The sequence below is a fragment of the Maniola jurtina genome, chromosome 15 (genome assembly GCF_905333055.1).
Source record: "Maniola jurtina chromosome 15, ilManJurt1.1, whole genome shotgun sequence".
Classification (NCBI taxonomy): domain Eukaryota; kingdom Metazoa; phylum Arthropoda; class Insecta; order Lepidoptera; family Nymphalidae; genus Maniola; species Maniola jurtina.
The window spans coordinates 10,111,250-10,130,088 of NC_060043.1; the positions used below are offsets into that span (position 1 = coordinate 10,111,250).

An 18,839-nucleotide genomic window follows, 5' to 3' on the forward strand; every position below is an offset into this window, starting at 1 on the left:
CTGACGTGGAAACTGCAAAAATTGTATATTTTGCTTATTTTCACTGTATTATGTCTTACGGACTCTTGCTATGAGATAAAGCGGTAGATATTGAGAAAAAAATGTATTACAGAAAAGGACAGGACGTGCAATTTATAATTTAAAACCGCGCGCTGCCATACAATAAAAATATAAGGAAATAAGTACCTTATCTATTATCTTATAGTAGCTTCTAAATATATTTACAACTAGCTAATGCCCGCAGCTTCGCTCGCGTGGATTTAGGTTTTTAAAAATCCCGATCCTTTCATTTCCCAGAACAAAAGTTGCCTCTCCGTAATAGCCCGTCCCCGGGATGCAACTTGTTTCTGTATCACGTAAGAATATTTAAACGGATGATCCTTTTCAAATCCCGAGGGATCACCAGGATTTAGGAATGCAATTTCTTACAGCATCAGGGTTGAGGTCAACGACAAAGTGTTTACTTGGTATAGATACCTTCAATATCAATTAATAATCGACACTTTTTAAATCCCATTAGCTTTAGTAGTCAGGTCCCCTGCAACATCAGGGTTGAGGAGTTGGAATCCAAATTTTTTATTGAACAATGTCGCAAACTTTCTTTATCGATTAAAAAAACTACCCAAAATTACGCAGTTAGGTTACCTGCCAAATTTCATGGTTTTGAGTCAACGGGAAGTACCCTAGAGGTTTTCTTGACACACACGACAGACAGAGAGATAGACAACAAAGTGATCCTATAAGAGTTCCGTTTTTCATTTTGAGGTACGAAACCCTAGAAAACGTAGGATCGGCATTCCGAACCAGTGGTAAATTTTTCTGACCATCCAAAAACACTTTGAAGTTTACCTAAAAGTTTACAGGAATAAAAATTAATCATTGTATTCCATTCCATTTCATTCTATTCCATTCTGTTCAAAGATAAATAGATAATAAAAATATTTGTCACCGAAACAATAATTTACGATACATCGACCAATATCAATTTTACTGATGACAATCTGACTATTACCAAAGTGAACGACTACTATAATATCTATTATATACGACTAACATAATATGTATTATAAATTGTGTGCCGTTTGCATTCTCACTAGGTTCTCATTAAGTTTGTTTTATTTGGTTAAACTTTCTGGCATTTATATTGTTATGACGTTTAATTGGCAAACAGTCTGTTTATTGGCTGAAACTCAAAAATTCAGCCAATCACAACAAAGAAAATATTGTAATAATGATTGATGCAGCTTTCTGTAATTGAAAACAAAATATTTGACACTAACTTGAATGTGACAGTGTTTTCCGAATAGGGTTGCCAGAGGCCCCGTATTTTACTGGTTACCCCGTATACCTCTGAATAGTAAGTACCAAAATTTTGGTAAAGAAGATGGGCCGTGAAAGGTTAACAAATAGATAGGCAAATAGATATACTGTCGTATTCGTAATATTAGTATGGATAGGAAGCTTTAAAAATAAAATCTTGCTATGGCTACACTCGTTTCCCTTTCATTTTAATTTTTTCTGTATTGAACCAAAAACACTTACGCTCACTGCGCTCGCGCTTTTTTATTGTTGTATTTTATCTCACTGTCAAATTGAAAGGCGAAATTCCACTAACCATTATTAGCGTCACTCAGAAAAGCAGGTATTATTTAAATATTTTTATCGAATTATTGGAATGTCCTCTCCAAAACCAACACAAAAAAACACAAGTTTAATGTGTAAGGTTATCCGAGAGTTTTAATCTATACAAACTAATGCCAAAATAAATAATTTAATTAGAGCGTGATTGCTATCACAACATCTAATTATTCAGTTCACAATCCAAATACCGAAAATATGCGATATCGCTCCGAATCTCGGAAGGAGACTGAACTAAAACCTTCAAAACACCCGTATTTATGCAAGTTCAATCTTGTTGGCCTCCTAGCAACAGATTGTATGACATCGAATGAGCCAAATATCGATTTTATCAATCTACCTACATCAGATAAATTAATAATTTTATTTTATTTTTGACAACTCAAATCAATTTTTAAAAATAACCTTACACCAGGTAATTAGCCCATAAAGTTGAGCGAATGTTTTTTTCCTCATGACAGGATTCAGTTCCGGCCCTAATAAAACCTCTCCCGCAATCGATTCCTGGCTACGGCCATAGTATTGATACTGTGAAGGTGGAATTACAAATTAAATGTAATTTTAAGTTGAAATGAGAAGATTGTATGCATGAAATGTATAACATTTTGCTTTACAACACTAAGAGTTTTTAAAAGCTATTTAAATAAATAAATCTTTTATTTAAAACCACATTGCAAACACAGTTCACCAATCAAGATACGGCAACATACAGAGAAAAAATACAAAACTTATAAATAAACTGAAATATCTAAATAGGCTTTCCATGCATTTCAGAGAGAAACACCGCCTATATATATATTCTTCAAATACTTCAAAATTTCAAATTTCTTCAAATCTAAACCCCGTATTTTTGATGGTGGTAGCCTGTAAATCAAAAAGAGCCAGGTAGCAACCCTACTTCGACCTAGACAGAATGAAAAATTGTTTTCATTACTCGGTATGCCTACTGCCATAGTGTGACAGAAAGTGTGACGGTAGTTGTGACCTCTGATTGGCCGACTCTCTTTCACTATTTGCTAAAATTGATGATTGCAACAACAATTTTTTCTTTTTTGTAATCGAAAACAGAACACGGACGTCAAACAGGTTGACTAATTGCAATCATTTCTGACCGGCTAACATTGTTCCGCTAGTGGCTCAAACTCACTGTCGCAGCAAGAACATGGTAAATTCAGCCAATCACAGCAATTTGAAATTTGGTTATCACAAATGTACCGATCTAGGAACCGAGAATGCACGAACCAGGGCAGATAGAGATAAGAACAATAATATCATACGTAGGAAATCGACGGGGGATCGTTGACAACGATAGCCTTAAGTATCATTTATAAGTTGTTGCCCCGCTTGCATCAACTAACAGCGGGGTGACTCCAACTCAGTGATCGTCGCTGAATGATAATCACCGAGCTCATTTCACATTTATTTTTAATCCATTGAAGGTTTCCTACGAGTATTTTTTAATATGACTCAGTGAATCAGCAATGTAAAAGTAACCATTGTCAAATGAGTTTGATGGCTATCATATTATTATTGATCACTGAGTAAGCGAATCGCCCCGGAAGTCATGATGATAAAAAACCGGTCTAGCAAAATATATTTCTTTAATCAAGTAAACTTTTTACAAAAGTACTTTATATGTGTTCAGATTGTCCTTGTTACTGATTTAAACAATACTTATGCCATTTATAACAGTAAACTGCAGTTCCTCACATTGCTGAAGCGAGTCAAATCCACGCTATTTTATCATTTACACAATCTTATGTTTAAACCATTAGGTATACTTACAATTTAAAATAAAATACTAAATCTCAATTTTGTAATAACAAACCGAGTTTTGTGTACTCGTATAAACCTATACCTAGTAAGTTTAAGATAACACTGAATCCCAAAATCTTAAACTTTTATTATCTTCAAAGATGCATCTTGAGCGGCAATTCTAGCTGTTACAAGTATAATATTATGTTCAGTTTTGACTAAAACTAGCTTTTTCTTGTAACTTCATCCGCGTGGATTAAGATTTTACAAAGATTCCGTAGGATTTTCTCAAAATCCTCTCTGAACGGGGATCTAAATTATAAATTACAAAGTGACCCATGCATAGAAAATCACAATTTTTTCTTGATCTAGCAATTTGATATTAGGTATGTCAGTCGGCTTCCCTTTTTATTTACCTATTTATTTTTTATTTTATTTTTTATCAAGCAACCAATATTTTATCCTCAATCTCTACATTTTGTTCCTATTGTAACACTAGAGCGTCGCACAACATGACCATGGTCTAAACTAAACCACGCTTAGTAATTTAATACTGTACACAATAATATAAGTAATAACTCGTAGAGTAGGTACATTGCTCGAAAAAAAAATATTATAAAATACGGTTATGCACATCGGAATTGCAATGCGCTTGTTAGTATCATCTCATTAGAAGTTGATGCTCCACTTGCATCAACAAACAGGTCGTTTCAGTGCAATACATTAAGTCAAAAGCTACCTGCTGTAATATTTCAGCCGGTAATGATGCATCATTATAAGTTTTATACCTTTCATTTTAATATCATCATGCTATAAAATCCTTGCCTCGGAGAGCACGTCAATCCATTCACTAGGTCCCGATTAATCCATACTAATATTTTAAATGCGAAAGTGTGTCTGTCTGTCTGTCTGTCTGTCGGTCTATCTGTCTGTCTGTCTGCTACCTTTTCCCGGAAAGTCAAAGAGTTCCCACTGGATTCCTAGAGACCCATCCGCTTAACCGATTTGTATGTTTGGTTTCGAGGTAGCCTGCGTCCCTGTAATTGACGTAGCCAACTTTTATCCCGGAAAATCAAACAGTTCCCACGGGATCTTCAAAACTTAGATCCACGCGGACGAAGTCGCAGGCATCCTCTAGTATGATAATAAATCGAAATAGTATTTTATTTTTGGTCGGATGGTGTGTGAAAAGATCTGGATAATAGCCTACCGGATCATTGTCCCAAGAAAACTTTTAAAGGCCACAATTCTCAGAAATGAGGATACAGAAGCAGAGAAAGTGAAAGATATGATTAAAATTATAATGTTAGGTTCTTTTATTGTATTTCAAAAACATTTTTTGTATTATATTTTAAATTTCAAATGGGTTCAAAAATTTTATGAAATAAAAATAATATTATATCGTTAAAGTCATCATCATCAGTTAACTCGAGCCCCTGAAAATAACAGGGAATGGTATTTTTAACCCCCGACCCCCGAAGAGGGGTATTATAAGTTTGACGTGTGTATCTGTGTATCTGTGTATATCTGTCTGTGGCATCGTAGCTCCTAAACTAATGAACCGATTTAAATTTAGTTTTTTGTTTGAAGGGTGGCTTGATCGAGGGTGTTTTAGCTATAATCCAAGAAAATCGGTTCAGCCGTTTGAAAGTTATCAGCTCTTTTCTAGTTACTGTAACCTTCACTTGTCGGGGTTGAAATAAATTTTTAATTTACACTTGTAAGCAAAGGTGTATTTTCAGTACTCAATAAGTAGGTAGGTACAATCGAACACGTCGCCAACATCATAAATTTAATCTACCAGTTTAAAAGTCAGACTTGCAATATTCTGAAAATAAAAACGAATGCTTTTTATTGGGTAACAGCAATATCGTACAGCAATAGCATAAACAATTGTATTTCTAATATATTGGCTATAAAAAGATAGTATAAGTTTAGTGAATAATACAAACAAACATTGCAGCTTGTGTAGGTACTACAAGTTTTATGTCTAATACTTAATGCAAGACTAGAAATCTGAAACTGAAAGACAGATTTTGTAGTAGCTATGAACCTCATAAAAATGAGATCCATAGCGCTGTCTCATCTAAAAGACCACTTAAATTAGAAAAAACTTTAAAATAAAGGCTCATGATGATGATGATGGTAAAAAATTTCAAAATATTCAGACACATAGAAACAAAATCAAAATGCAGGAGGTATATTTTTAACCCCACACCCAAGAAGAGGTGTGTTATAGGTCAAACTTACCTTGAATTATAGCTAAGAACACTCTCGATCAAGCCAACTTTCAAACAAAAAAAAAACTAAATTAAAATCGGGTCATTAGTTTAGGAGCTACGATGCCACAGACAGATACACAGACACACAGATACATAGATACACAGATACACAGATACACACGTCAAACTTATAACACCCCTCTTTTTGGGTCGGGGGTTAAAAAGAAAATATTAAGACTAAAAACCTATAGAGAAATCAGTTAAAATAACGAACCAAAGTCGAAGGTGAGCAGGTGTAAGCCCAAGCAAATCTTAATCAAGGAATACTCACACCAAATTGAATAGCATTAGCTGCAAATAGACCGGTGTGGAATTAGAACAATGCTGGCATTCTGAGTTCCAATTAGACCCTAACTCCACTCAAGTTCCCGAGAAGGGGAATTTGTATTGTGCTGCGCGTATTAGAATTTTATAATGTTTTGTATTAAAATAGAAATCCTTTAAACAATAGAGCTATTCTGGTAACATTTAGTTTTAGCTGTAGAAAATAACATTATTATAATAATCATATTTTCTATACAAATGTTATAAAACTCTATGATATTATAAAGTACCGTATTTCAGCGTTAGTATTTTTGTAGAGCCCTGATATTTTGCTAAAATATGCAGTACTAAACTAATCCATACTAATATTATAAATGCGAAAGTGTGTCGCTCTGTCTGTGTGTCTGTCTGTCTGTCTGCTACCTTTTCGCTGCCCAACAGTTTAACCGATTCTGACGGGTATAGAGTTAGCTTATATCCCGGAGATGGACATAGGCTACTTTTTATCCCGGAAAATCAAACAGTTCCCGCGGGATTCCTAAAGACCCATCCGCTTAACCGATTTGTATGAAATTTGGTACCGAAATAGCTTGCGTCCCAATAATTGACATGGCAACTTTTTATCCCGGAAAATCAAACAGTTCCCACGGGAACTTTAAAATCCTAAATCCACGTGGACGTAGTCGCGGGCATCCTCTAGTTTAATTTTATAAAGAATAATAACATTTTCTCGACGAACTAGTTTGGCAAATAGCTTTAGAATCTGTATAGAGCCCGATATTTTGCTAAAATATGCACAGTGCGACCACCAAAAATAATAATTTCACGTAGAATTGTAGTTAAAATCTGTGGTCTCAAATAATTTGTCGGCACACCAGTTTCGCGTATAACCCTCTCCTGACTTTGGAACACGTCCAAGTTTCACTCGTAATTTCACTCACTAAAATCTATAAATCCATTTATTATAGTCACTCGGCACACGTAAGAAATTTCGTTATCTGCTGCCTTACACGGCCATTTTAAATTTAAATCCCTTACCCATTTGAAATTCGAAATGCGAGCAAGTTTTTGCTCGTAGGTACTTGTAACTCGTAAGTCGTAGCTCCTACCTGCAACAAAAGAAGTAAATTATGTAGGAATAGTAATTATTTCACATCGGTACCTTAGAAATATCTAATGGTATAAACGCACTGCATGTAACAATTTTGCAATTTCATTTCGTATATATTTTATACCTTACCAATCTTCTAAATTATAAATATTGTATACTTTACTGTTTTACTTGTTTGTTGTTTACTGCCCAAAAAGGAGTGTGATGTTTTCAGAGTTCATGTATGTATATATATATTGTGTATATGTGGGTTTTTTTATTCCACCGAGGTGGAATGTAGTATGAGGCATCGTTAAAATCTTTACATCATCTCGAGTGACATTTTTTTTTTAAATTCAGTTTAATTTCAGTTTTTAGTTCGTTTTTCGGCGGGATATTTTTAATTTTTTTAAGTATCAATACGAATTGCTCATCTTGTCTTTAAATTTCACATGCTTAAAAGACGGTGTGTGTCGTATTGTTGAAGTTTAAAAAAGATGAAATTAATCTAAAATTGAACCACAAAAAAAACATACATTTTTATAATGTTCTTTACGGAAAACTGATTTATTTAATCCTGTTAATACAACTTAGTTTTATTCAGGAGTCTAGACAAAAACGACGCTACATTTACGAGAACATTATAAAGTTTTAATAGTACCGCCTAATTTACGTTACATTTGTTTGAAAGCCGCTTGCGGTAAGTTGTTTTATCGTCGTGGTATTTTTGACTTTAAACAGTGGCAACACTGTCACAGTAAATCGCTACAAATTTTAGGTTTCAGGTTGTTTTGTTGGTAGCTCTGACAAAATTGGGCGTCACCGACTATAATTTAGCACCTAGAAATTTTTAACAAACAAAAATCATTTGATATTCAGCATTTACTTGTTACAAACAGTCCAAGAAAGTAGACCTACCAATACTTAATTACCGACTACTGATTTAAATTATGTTACATTACTTCCTTTTATTTAGGATAGTTAGTAGGTAGGTCAGTACAATTTATTCATATACACCGATCTACTATGGCGTAGTGCGCGTTTACCCTAAACTAATTCACCATAGAAATTAATTTGTCTGAAGTCGGCGTGCGAAATCGCTTTGATCTCGACAATTCAAATGTTTATCCGAAGCAACTAACGCTATGACGGCTCTTAATTGTTTCAACAACTACAGCTTAGATAGGCGTTAGTAATTACGCTGAATTTGAAATAGATTTCTTAATTTGTTGCGGAGTACAATAAAACACTCAAGCACTCTTTAGCTTAGGGCTTACCTTCAAGGCAAGAGTGAATAGACATTTTCTAGGCAAGCAAAGTCCAACTTAGACCTCATCATTGTAAATATACAATAAGAATCCGGCTTTACTTAGGCCAACTAGTTTTGAACTCATCCGGGGTCCTTTTTCGTAGGGACTCAGCTCGCAAACAAGTCACGGTAGAGAATGCTGCTCGCACGCGCCGTATGGATGACTAGCTGATACCCGCGACTCCGTTCGCGTGGATGTAGGTTTTTTAAAATTCCTGTGGGAACTCTTTGATTTTCCGGAATAAAAAGTAGCCTATGTGCTAATCCAGGATATTATCTATCTTCATTCCAAATTTCAGCCAAATCCGTCCAGTAGTTTTTGCGTGAAGGAGTAACAAACATACACACACACACACACACACATACAAACTTTCGCCTTTATAATATTAGTGTGAAGTGTGATATAAGCACAACTTGACGGTTTTCGGATTTTTTTCTCGTGCTACAAGACCTACCTACCTGCCAAATTTCATGATTCTAGGTCAACGGGAAGTACCCTATTGGGTTTCTTGACAGACACGACAGTCGAACAGACAGATAGACAGCAAAGTGATCCTATAAGGGTTCCGTTTTTCCTTTTGAGGTACGGAACCTTATAAACGTTGAGTATTGGCCACTATGCAGTAGGTATCCATATAGATATAATATTATACCTACCTAATGTCAAAAGTTTTGTTTGTATATCCCATTTGCAGTGATCCCTAGGGACGTCGGATATCAAGCGGAGCAGGGATCATTTTGTTACCGCGCCAGCGTAATGCTGTGGCAACTGTAATTTAACCCAAGCATTATCAGAGCTAGTGGGCGTGAAGAGATAAACGTATCCCGTGCACGGTTTGTTAGTCAAAACGATTTGAAGTTCCTTTTTGTGAGTTATAGATATTTTGTACTTGACCGATATATAGTTTTTTTTTAATTCAGATACAAGTTCACCCTTGACTGCAATCTCACCTGGTGGTAAATGCAAACTGTGGAATCTACTCTCATCGGCGGTGTTCCCACTAGATTACAACATGGGGTTATTCAAGGGGCGCACCAACAATATCCTGAAAGGCCGGCAATACATCGGCGGTACCTCTGGTGTTGCAAGTGTTCATGGGCGGCGGCAGTCACCAGGTGACCCGCCTGCTCATTTGCTCGCTATTTTTTATAAAAAAAAAAAACGAAAAACTGTCTAAGCCTTTCCAGGTTAGCCTGCCTCCAACATAGACTGCATCATCACTTACAACCAGGTGAGATTGCAATCAAAGGCTAATAATTTAAATCTGAATATAACCAAAAAAAAAATAGTCACCACTACCCCGAATAAAATCTTGCTAACTTTATACGTGTTGCAATTTTTAATTGTTTTTTATTTATGAATATAAAACTTTGTTTTTAATATCAAAACGCAGTTAATTACGCGAGTGCGGTAATGTATTCTGCGTAACTTCACAGCGTGGATTCCGTTAACTAATCGCTCCAGATGCTACTCATTCCTGTTATATTATTATGTAGGACAAAGTATTTATTACAGTAACATTACTCACTTTGTTGTGATTTCGTTACTCTTTTCAAGATATTTTACATGTTTAAAAGGGGAAACTAACATATTAATTTGACTAACAGCTTAGTGCATAGTTCAAACTGCTGGGCTTTTCCCAAGAAATAAAGAGTTCCCATGAGATTTTTGAAAACCTATATCCACGCGGATTCGAATCGAAGTTGCAGGTCTTTATCAAGGAAGTGAGAGATTGTAAGCTTCGCCTATAAAAGCATTGATATCTAGATGAACGCCGAGTTCTATAATGGGCATATATTATCATTCCTACAAGAATGTACTTACAAGGAGCTTTGATTGCCTTAAAATACTTTTACGTTATTGAGTACATACCTATATATTGGCAAGTTTTAATAGCCAGTTTAACATGAAATATATTATTACTAACTTTAAAATATAGCCAATAGTCTTTATCGAATACAAACCTTCAGTCTATATTTTAGTAGGTACGTACCTACCTACTCCTTAATAGCAATCAAACCAACCTATACTGGTACAATAGCCTAACAATAGCCGTGCGCTACTTCGTGTAACTACATAGGGTTTAGTAGTTTGTGCCGCACGTCTGGAAGTCTGAGCGATACACTAAACTGGCTTAGAAAGCTATGTGTGCTAATGAAGAAAAAAGTAGCCTCGATAGCTCAACGGTTGAGGAGCGGACTGACTTCCGAAAGGTCAGCGGTTCAAACCCCACCCGTTGCACTATTGTCGTACCCACTCCTGGTACAAGCTTTACGCTTGATTGGAGGGGAAAGGGGAGTAGTAGTCATGCTTAGCATGGCTAATATTCTTTAAAAAAAATAGCTTCCTAATAGTGACAGAATTATTGAAATTGATTCAATAGTTCCAGAGTTTATCGATTACAAACAAACAAATCTGTTCTCTTTATAGTATGAGAGAGACAAACCTTCAATCTACATTTTAGTAGATACATACTCTTAATAGCAATCAAACCAATACTCGTACACTATAGTCTAACAATAGCAGTGCTCTACTTCGAGTAACTACATAGGATTCAGTTGTTTGTGCTACACATCTCGGAGGCTGAGCGATACACTAATCTGGCCTAAATCGCTGTGTGTGCTAATGTATGTATTCAGGCGGAATTGTATTTGATGGAATTAATAACGGTATTGTTATGCTACTGATTTAGTAGGCATTTGAATTGTTAAAAGAGTAATTTATGATACGGTGTCTCCAAATTAATCTCTGTGGTGGTTTCTTTTACTCAGATACAAGTAAGCCCTTGACTACAATCTCACCTGGTGGTAAGTGACGATGTAGGCTAAACCTGGAAGGGATGTGGCAGTTTTACTCCTTAAGTCTGCTAAACCGCAATTGGCCAGCGTGGTGGATTATGGCTAAGACCATTCTCATTCTGATGATAATGATGGATGATAGGTATCCGTAAAAAACTATTGTAAAATTATTATTTATTGTAAGTTAGAAAGTACAGTACAGATTTTGTTGAGATATTGGTGCCGATTTGTATGGCACTTCCATAATAATAAATCTTCTTAAATTCTTAAAATTAAACTTTTTTATATTTCGTCATCGTCATTACCATCCTTATCTTTTGCCATCCCAGTACTGAGCACGGGTTTTTTCTAAGAATGAGGTGGTTTTCCTTCAGCATAAAAACATGTCATATAATTTGATTGCTTAAAAGTCTTAAAACGCACATTCAACTCCAAAAAGTTAGACAAATGTATGGTTCTGTAAACTCGACATCAAACGTTATTTTACAAAGAGAGGCTTAGGTAGCGATAAGGCCGCCAAATTGTACCTATATTTTGTTGTGCTTTGTATGTGTTTTTCTGTACTAATTTTGTGGTGTACAATAAAAGTATATTCATTCATACTTTGACGTAGATACAAAAGGTGCATGCAGTTAGCTGTGTTTGTCGCTGGATTCACTGGTCACTAGCGGTAGAGACTGTTCGGTAAAACGGGTAATCTGATCCGATTACTGTACGTACCCAATAGAGCATGCTGTCAAACCAAATCGCGACCGATTTGAATACGATTTTGCTCCATCCAGTGTTTTGTTAACTCTATCACTTTATTTGAGATTCACATTATTAAAATAGAACTGCCTTAATAATATGAACAAAGGATGCAATGCAACATTCTCATTTAATTCTTAATTAAAAAGAGCTAGTTAGCAGATGGTATACCAAACGATTTGACTACTGATTAAGGCTAGCAAATATAGCATTGCTACAAACACGTGTATCGAGAGAGCGAGTCGAGCAACGAAGATACATGCGGTTAGCAGTGTTTATGTCACTGGTACGGTCGCGGTAGAAACGGTTCGTTTATCTGATCCTATAGCTGTACGTGCCCAATAGAGCCTGCTGTGAAACCGGATTGCAACCGATTTGATTGCGTTTGTTAACCAAATCTGTTTATTTACGACTTACCTCACTTCACTTTATGGTTTTACATTTTATTAGTCTTTTGACATATTGACGATAACTGAGTAGCGAAATATAAATTGGCAAGCTGTTCACTGAATGAGGAATCGAAATCGATTTGTCTAATTCCTAAGTTTGATAACATTTGCATAAGTATACTAATAATGCACACATCGATTCTATTTTTTTTACTACTTGAATCTCGCAGATCTAGTTTACTATGCAAATATTTAACTGAGCATACCTACCTACTTTTAGACGTCGCGATTGTATACATTCTGTTATGCTTTTGTGTTTTTACCCGACTGCGGCGAAGCCAAAAAGAAGGGTTACGATTTTAGCAGTCTATGTGTGTGTGTATGTATGTTTGTATCCAGATTCTGTGTGTTCCACCGTAGCGCCTAAACTACTAGGCCGATTTTGATGAATGAGCAGTCTAATCTGCACTTGACCTGCGTGATGGGCCAAACCCTTCTCATTTTAAAAGAACCGTGCTCAATTATTATGAACCGGCGATGGGTTGATGGTGATGATAACTATACGTAATTGTATTTAGATTAGGAAAAGCGTTCAACTGTAACATTACGTGGGCATTCAACCGACTACAAGTTATTTGTTCCCACACCTATAATTAGGTGATGTAAGGTGAAGCGCTCATGCGGTAGCGCATATTGTCCCATTCTCCTCCGATCGTATCGAGGCAATCATGTGCACGCTCATTCAATTTGCGAAGACGCCCCATTGTAGACAAGATATGTATTGCTTTGAATCTGAGTTAAACTGGCTCCAACATCTCCTACATTGGGGAGACGGTTCTGTGAGATACCTATGCCCAATACACAATGATTACGTGGGTACAGTAAATTCCCCCTATTACTTTAGTTATAATATAATTTACTCCTTTCTGCGGCGTTTCCATTAGATTACAACATGAGGTTATTCAAGGGGCGGACTAATAAATTCCTGAAAGGCCGGCAACGCATTGGCGGTTCCTCTGGTACTGCAAATGTTCATGGGCAGTGGTAATCACTTAACATCTGGTGACCCGCCTGCTCATTTGCTCGCTATTTTTAATTAAATAAAAAAATATGCATATCCATAATTGTTACTATCGAAATATTGTTTCTTTAGTGAGTCCTTCATGATATTTTTTGTATTAATTTAGCGTAGGTAAAGCATTTGTCCAACAGAATGCGTTGCGGCAGCGGATAGTTTTGGATAGTTTACTCTAGTAGCGGCCTCTAGAAGTTTGTTGACATTTTACAATTTATAAAGCATGTTACACTGCGAGAGCTGCTGTCCCAATATGTTCTATTTGACCAAGGTTTAAGTCTTGAACTTTACTCGAAATGAAGAATTAGATAAACTATTGAATAAGTCTAATGATGTCACCTTACAAATCAATAAATTAGCCACTCCTTGATATAGGAGTCAATGTTATAATTTAAATAATACAAGAATAAGATGATTTATATAAGTATTTTAAAATTATAGCTACTTAACAGGGCTCTCTCCGTCACTCGTTTCCACTCGTAGTTCCAATTTCATTTGAATATTAAGCAACCAAAGTCCATGAAATTTTGCACACATATTCTAGAAACTAATATCTGTGTCTGTGGTGTTTTAGATTTTTCTAAAAATATGTAGTTTTAAAATTACAGGGGCTCCAAGATTTGTATGAAAATTTTAAGACCGCGTAACTTTGAAACCGAATATTTTAACAGAAATCTGGAAAACCACAGACATAGATATTAGTTTCTAGAATATATCTGCAAAATTTCATGGACTTAGGTTGCTTAGTATTCAAATGAAATTGGAACTACGATTGTATGAAACGAGTGGAAACGAGTGACGGAGAGAGCCCTCTTAAGTCTAATTTTCAAGGCATAATTTTTTATTTATAGACTAGCACTTGGCTATAATCAGAGCTGCTCGGAAATGATGATGCTGCCTAAGATGGAGCGCGTAGAAAATGCCTATTCACCCTTGACTTAAAGGTGGGTAGGTATTCATTAAAAGTAAAGGGGAAAACTGATGCTGAAAGGGCGTTCCATATCCGTTCGGATAAGAAACGAGGAAGCAAATGACTTCGTACTTTCCCGTAGAATTTCAACTATGTGCCGATGCAAACCTTGACGATGCCTTGCCACATACATGGCCTTGCGGTACGATGGTAAAAAGGCGAAGGAGGAACCAGGTCAAAAAGTTTAAAATCTTATCGTAACGTTTAAATTTATTTTTATCCAAACAGTCATCGACTTTTGTTAGTGTGATTTCAACTGTTCTGCTATGATAAATGGAAATCATAATGCGATTATGAAAATGCGATATTTAAAAAAAAACTCAGTTTACGCGGTGACGCCTGTATAAATATTTTCTGCGAAATGCATAAATATTTTCATATGAATAATGTGAATATGTATTCTATTAGTAGATCATTTTTTTAACTCCCGACCCAAAAAGAGGGGTGTTATAAGTTTGACGTGTGTATCTGTGTATCTGTGTATATGTCCTGTGGCATCGTAGCTCCTAAACTAATGAACCGATTTTAATTTTTTTTGAAGTCTCTTTTCTAGTTACTGTAACCTTCACTTGTCGGGGGTGTTATAAATTTTTAATATACACTTGTAATCGAATCTCGTTATAGTCGCACAATTGTTCAAAGTATGCGCGATGTCACATTAAAATCTGCATTTAGCCTGGCGTGAATTAAATTACGTTAGGTTTTAAAAATCCATTTTGCGTAGTAATCTTTTCTTTTCGGGGAGTAAAAATATACCTACATCACTCTTATTACAATAACATTCCTCTATCAGTTTGAGAGAATCCTGTCTTAATCGATTACCCAGGACAGAAAGACAAAAAAATAATATTTTTTTAGATTATAATAATGTACAGGGACTTGTATATAAAAACCTACAGACACCATCACTTCAAGATTAATTGATTGATTGGATCGAATTGATGCAACTGTAGTACTATACGTACCAATAATGATCCAGTCTACATAAACAACAAAGTAATGTTCAAATAAATCCAAATTATATAACTAAACAACTCGATATCGTACATTTTTTCGCATCGATGAATATTAATAAGAGTCTCAAACTGTTACACCAGCGCGCAGTCGTAAAATGGCCGGTGAATTTGTAAACATTTGAATATGTTGATATGAAAGTTTACAACCCGCCCGATAAGTTACTACACACTCGCACGGATTACGGATTACGCTACTCTCGGATATTTTCAACAATTTTAGACCCAATGGCCGGTTCACACTGTACCAGTAGCTATAGGGTATAGGCGAGATAGATGCCCCAGTGGGATAGTTGCCTCATTTTTAAAAAACCTAACTTCCCAAAATCGCTACAAAGAATTAATCGTTTTTAAATTAGAACACCTTACCCTATAATATATCGAAATGTACAGCGCTGTGTTGCTAAACTGAGTTTAAGCTTTAACTAAGTTAAAGTTAAGAGTGATTAGATTCTAATATTCATAGTTTATATCTATAAAGCTGTAAATCCCATCCAACTTCTAACAAGTCTACTTTTCAATCGAGGACGTTCGTGACTGGAATCATCTATAGTCTAGAATCTAGAAGCTCGATTCAGTAATAATATTCTAGCACATGGTCAGGTCAGTATCAATTCTTAGATAAAGTTAGACAACTTACTATCTTTGTGGTACTTTAAGCTGTGCGCCCGCGACGTGAGACACTTGAAGACCATTTGGTGTGACCAACCGCGACACGCAGACTTTTTGACGTGACAACGTCTTATAATTCGATAGAGCCGGCTGCACGCACGAAAAAACATGACTCATGCGGCGTTACCTCGCTCTGAGGCGTTCCATGTAAGGCTTGAAGTGCAAGCGAGAGCGCGGAACGAGCGACAAAGAAGCACAATCGGCCTTTGCTGTCACGTTCAACTATCGTCAGTAAACCGACTTTACAGACAACCAATTTTTTTTACAGTGTTATCAGTCACTCACGTGGCACTCCAGTCTACTTTAACTCACATTTTTTATCAGACATAATAATGTTCAAACGTAGACTATGTTTTTTTTTTATTCGAACAGTAGAAAACATGATCCACTGGAATAATGTGAATCGGCCTTAGCGGTATCTATCTAAAATCTAAGCGAAGCACTCGAAAATCCGACATTATCGATATTCCCAATATCGGTAGCAGATTTGCTTCGTAACAAGGCGGGTCGCTGACAAAACAAATTTACATAAATCCCGACGAATCCGTAAAAATGACGCGCGGCAAGCGAGCCGATAAGCCTTGGATATCATTAGCCTAAGACCATTGAGTTTTAGACCGTAGAGATGCAGAAGTTATCATAAAATCTGCCTCACTTACAATTTTTCAAAAGTAAATTTTTTTCACATTCGAAAATGGTGCCAAACAGCCGCCAATTTTTCAAAAAAAATATTTATTTATACCAAATACAATCCAATTCAATTCAAATCAAATTCAAAAATTGTATAAAACAAAATCATTTTTGTAGTTGACTTCATAAAGATCACGTCATTGTCTTGAAATTATATGGGTCAATTTTAGACACTCAATGATCGCACCTGTTTTCGTGAGTTTTATAGCTTCATAGTATTAACCTACATGCATGATACATAGATAGTATAATTACGCTAACGTTATATTTATAGAAGTTTTAATAGTTTACAAGTTCAATACTTGATTCACGCAAACTGCCACTTTGCAGTTAAGCAGGTGAGTGCCAGTTTTACTGAATGACTTAAACAAGACTGGTTCTTAACTTCTTATGCTTGCCAGTCCAATTGAGGCCATTTTATGGGAAAACTTATTCTCTAGTATATTATTGCATCTCCCTGCCAGGGACGTATTGTAGCGATCACTCACTTGTGAGGCCTCGCCGGCCCGGCTCCGATAAAAATCCAAAATATCAATCTTCTTTTCCCCGTTCCTTTCCGGACTATTCGTAACGATTCTAAATTGAAAAGCCGGATAGATGTACATATTTGGGGGACAAAATCGGCAAACGATATTGCCCAGATAGTTAACAAAAAATCGTTCACATAGGTACGCGAAAAATAGCAGCCATAGCGTCTAAAAAAGAAGCATAAGCTAACTAAGCTAGTTTATCAAGGTAGCCATGAAATAAAACTTTAGCATCTCGATGGAAGCTTAAGCTACTACAAGTGTAAATTAAAAATTTTCAACACCCCCGACAGTAACTAAGCTAAGAACACTCTCGATCAAGCCACCTTTCAAACAAAAAAAGTAAATTAAAATCGGTTCATTCGTTTAGGCGCTACGATGCCACAGACAGATACACAGATACACAGATACACAGACACACAGATACACAGATACACACGTCAAACTTATAACACCCCTCTTTTTGGGTCGGGGGTTAAAAAATCAAGTAAATACAGATAGTTCAAGCAATAATGGGCACTTATAGTCATAGTGTCTAGCCCTATGGAGCTCTATGGAGTGTGTAAAGGCTTGGTCAGACATGGCGCGACTGTTATGTATCTAAACTTGCCTCTTAGAAGTTGTGATAAAGGAACTAAGACAGCATTAAACTAAAAAGCGCAAAAGCTTCCGTTGCGTGTCATCGTCATTGTCTTCCTTTAGTGACATGCTTCATTAGGAGCAACGCTCACGGTGGAGTTCTTTTTTAACCCCCGACCCAAAAAGAGGGTTGTTATAAGTTTGAGGTGTGTATCTGTGTAACTGTCTGTAGTATCGTAGCTCCTAAACTAATGAACCGATTTTAAATTTTTTTTTTTTTTGTTTGAAAGGTGGCTCATTCATTAACTTAAGACCAGTTTATTTACTTTGACTACTTTCGAAACAAATACGAGTTGTGGTTAATGTGAGATTATATTATTATGTGTGAATTAACTGCCACTCGCCACGCTTCTATTCCACTTGCGGTCACTTGGTTCACTCGGTTTGAGCTAGCCCTTTTATATTACAAATAGTACATTATGACCATTGTGATTGCTCTACCGTGTTTAACTGTCGTCACAAGTCGTGTCTAACACGTGACGTCGCGCTTTGCATTTGCCCAAACCTTAAAGTTATGGATCAAAATTTATAAAACCCCCGACGTAAAAACCTCTATAAGAAAACTAGAAAAGAGCTGATAACTTTCAAACGGCTGAACCGATTTTCTACGATTATAGCTAAGAACACTCTCGATCAAGCCACCTTTCAAACAAAAAAAACTAAATTAATATCGGTTCATTCGTTTAGGAGCTACGATGCCAAAGACAGATACACGGATACACACGTCAAACTTATAACACCCCTCTTTTTGGGTCGGGGGTTAAAAAGAACTCCCCTCTTTTTGGGTCGGGGGTTAAAAAGCCGGTTCCTATAGTTATTAATTTAATTTCAATCCCTGCTGGCGTACGGTAGTTTCATAATATTACCGGAATAACTTCTAAAACTGTAGGACTTTCGTCGTATTCTTTTATTGCGCAAGACAATCAAACTGATTCCTCCTCAGTGGATTTCGCAGCAATTTTCGTTCATACTGCAAAACT

The 18,839-nt window shown here is 36.1% G+C and overlaps 1 protein-coding gene across 6 annotated transcripts in view; it reads right to left on the reverse strand.

The window, feature by feature from the left end:
- LOC123872265 (putative polypeptide N-acetylgalactosaminyltransferase 9) overlaps positions 1-18,839 on the reverse strand; it is a 258,936-nt gene that overhangs the window by 103,616 nt on the left and 136,481 nt on the right. Inside the window, exon 1 of one of the 6 annotated variants that reach the window (XM_045916435.1) lies at positions 6,978-6,998. The exons of the other annotated variants lie outside the window; for them this stretch is intronic. The gene's annotated coding sequence lies outside the window, so the exon portion shown is untranslated. Of the gene's footprint in view, positions 1-6,977; positions 6,999-18,839 lie in introns of those variants that run through there. 6 annotated transcript variants of the gene reach the window in all.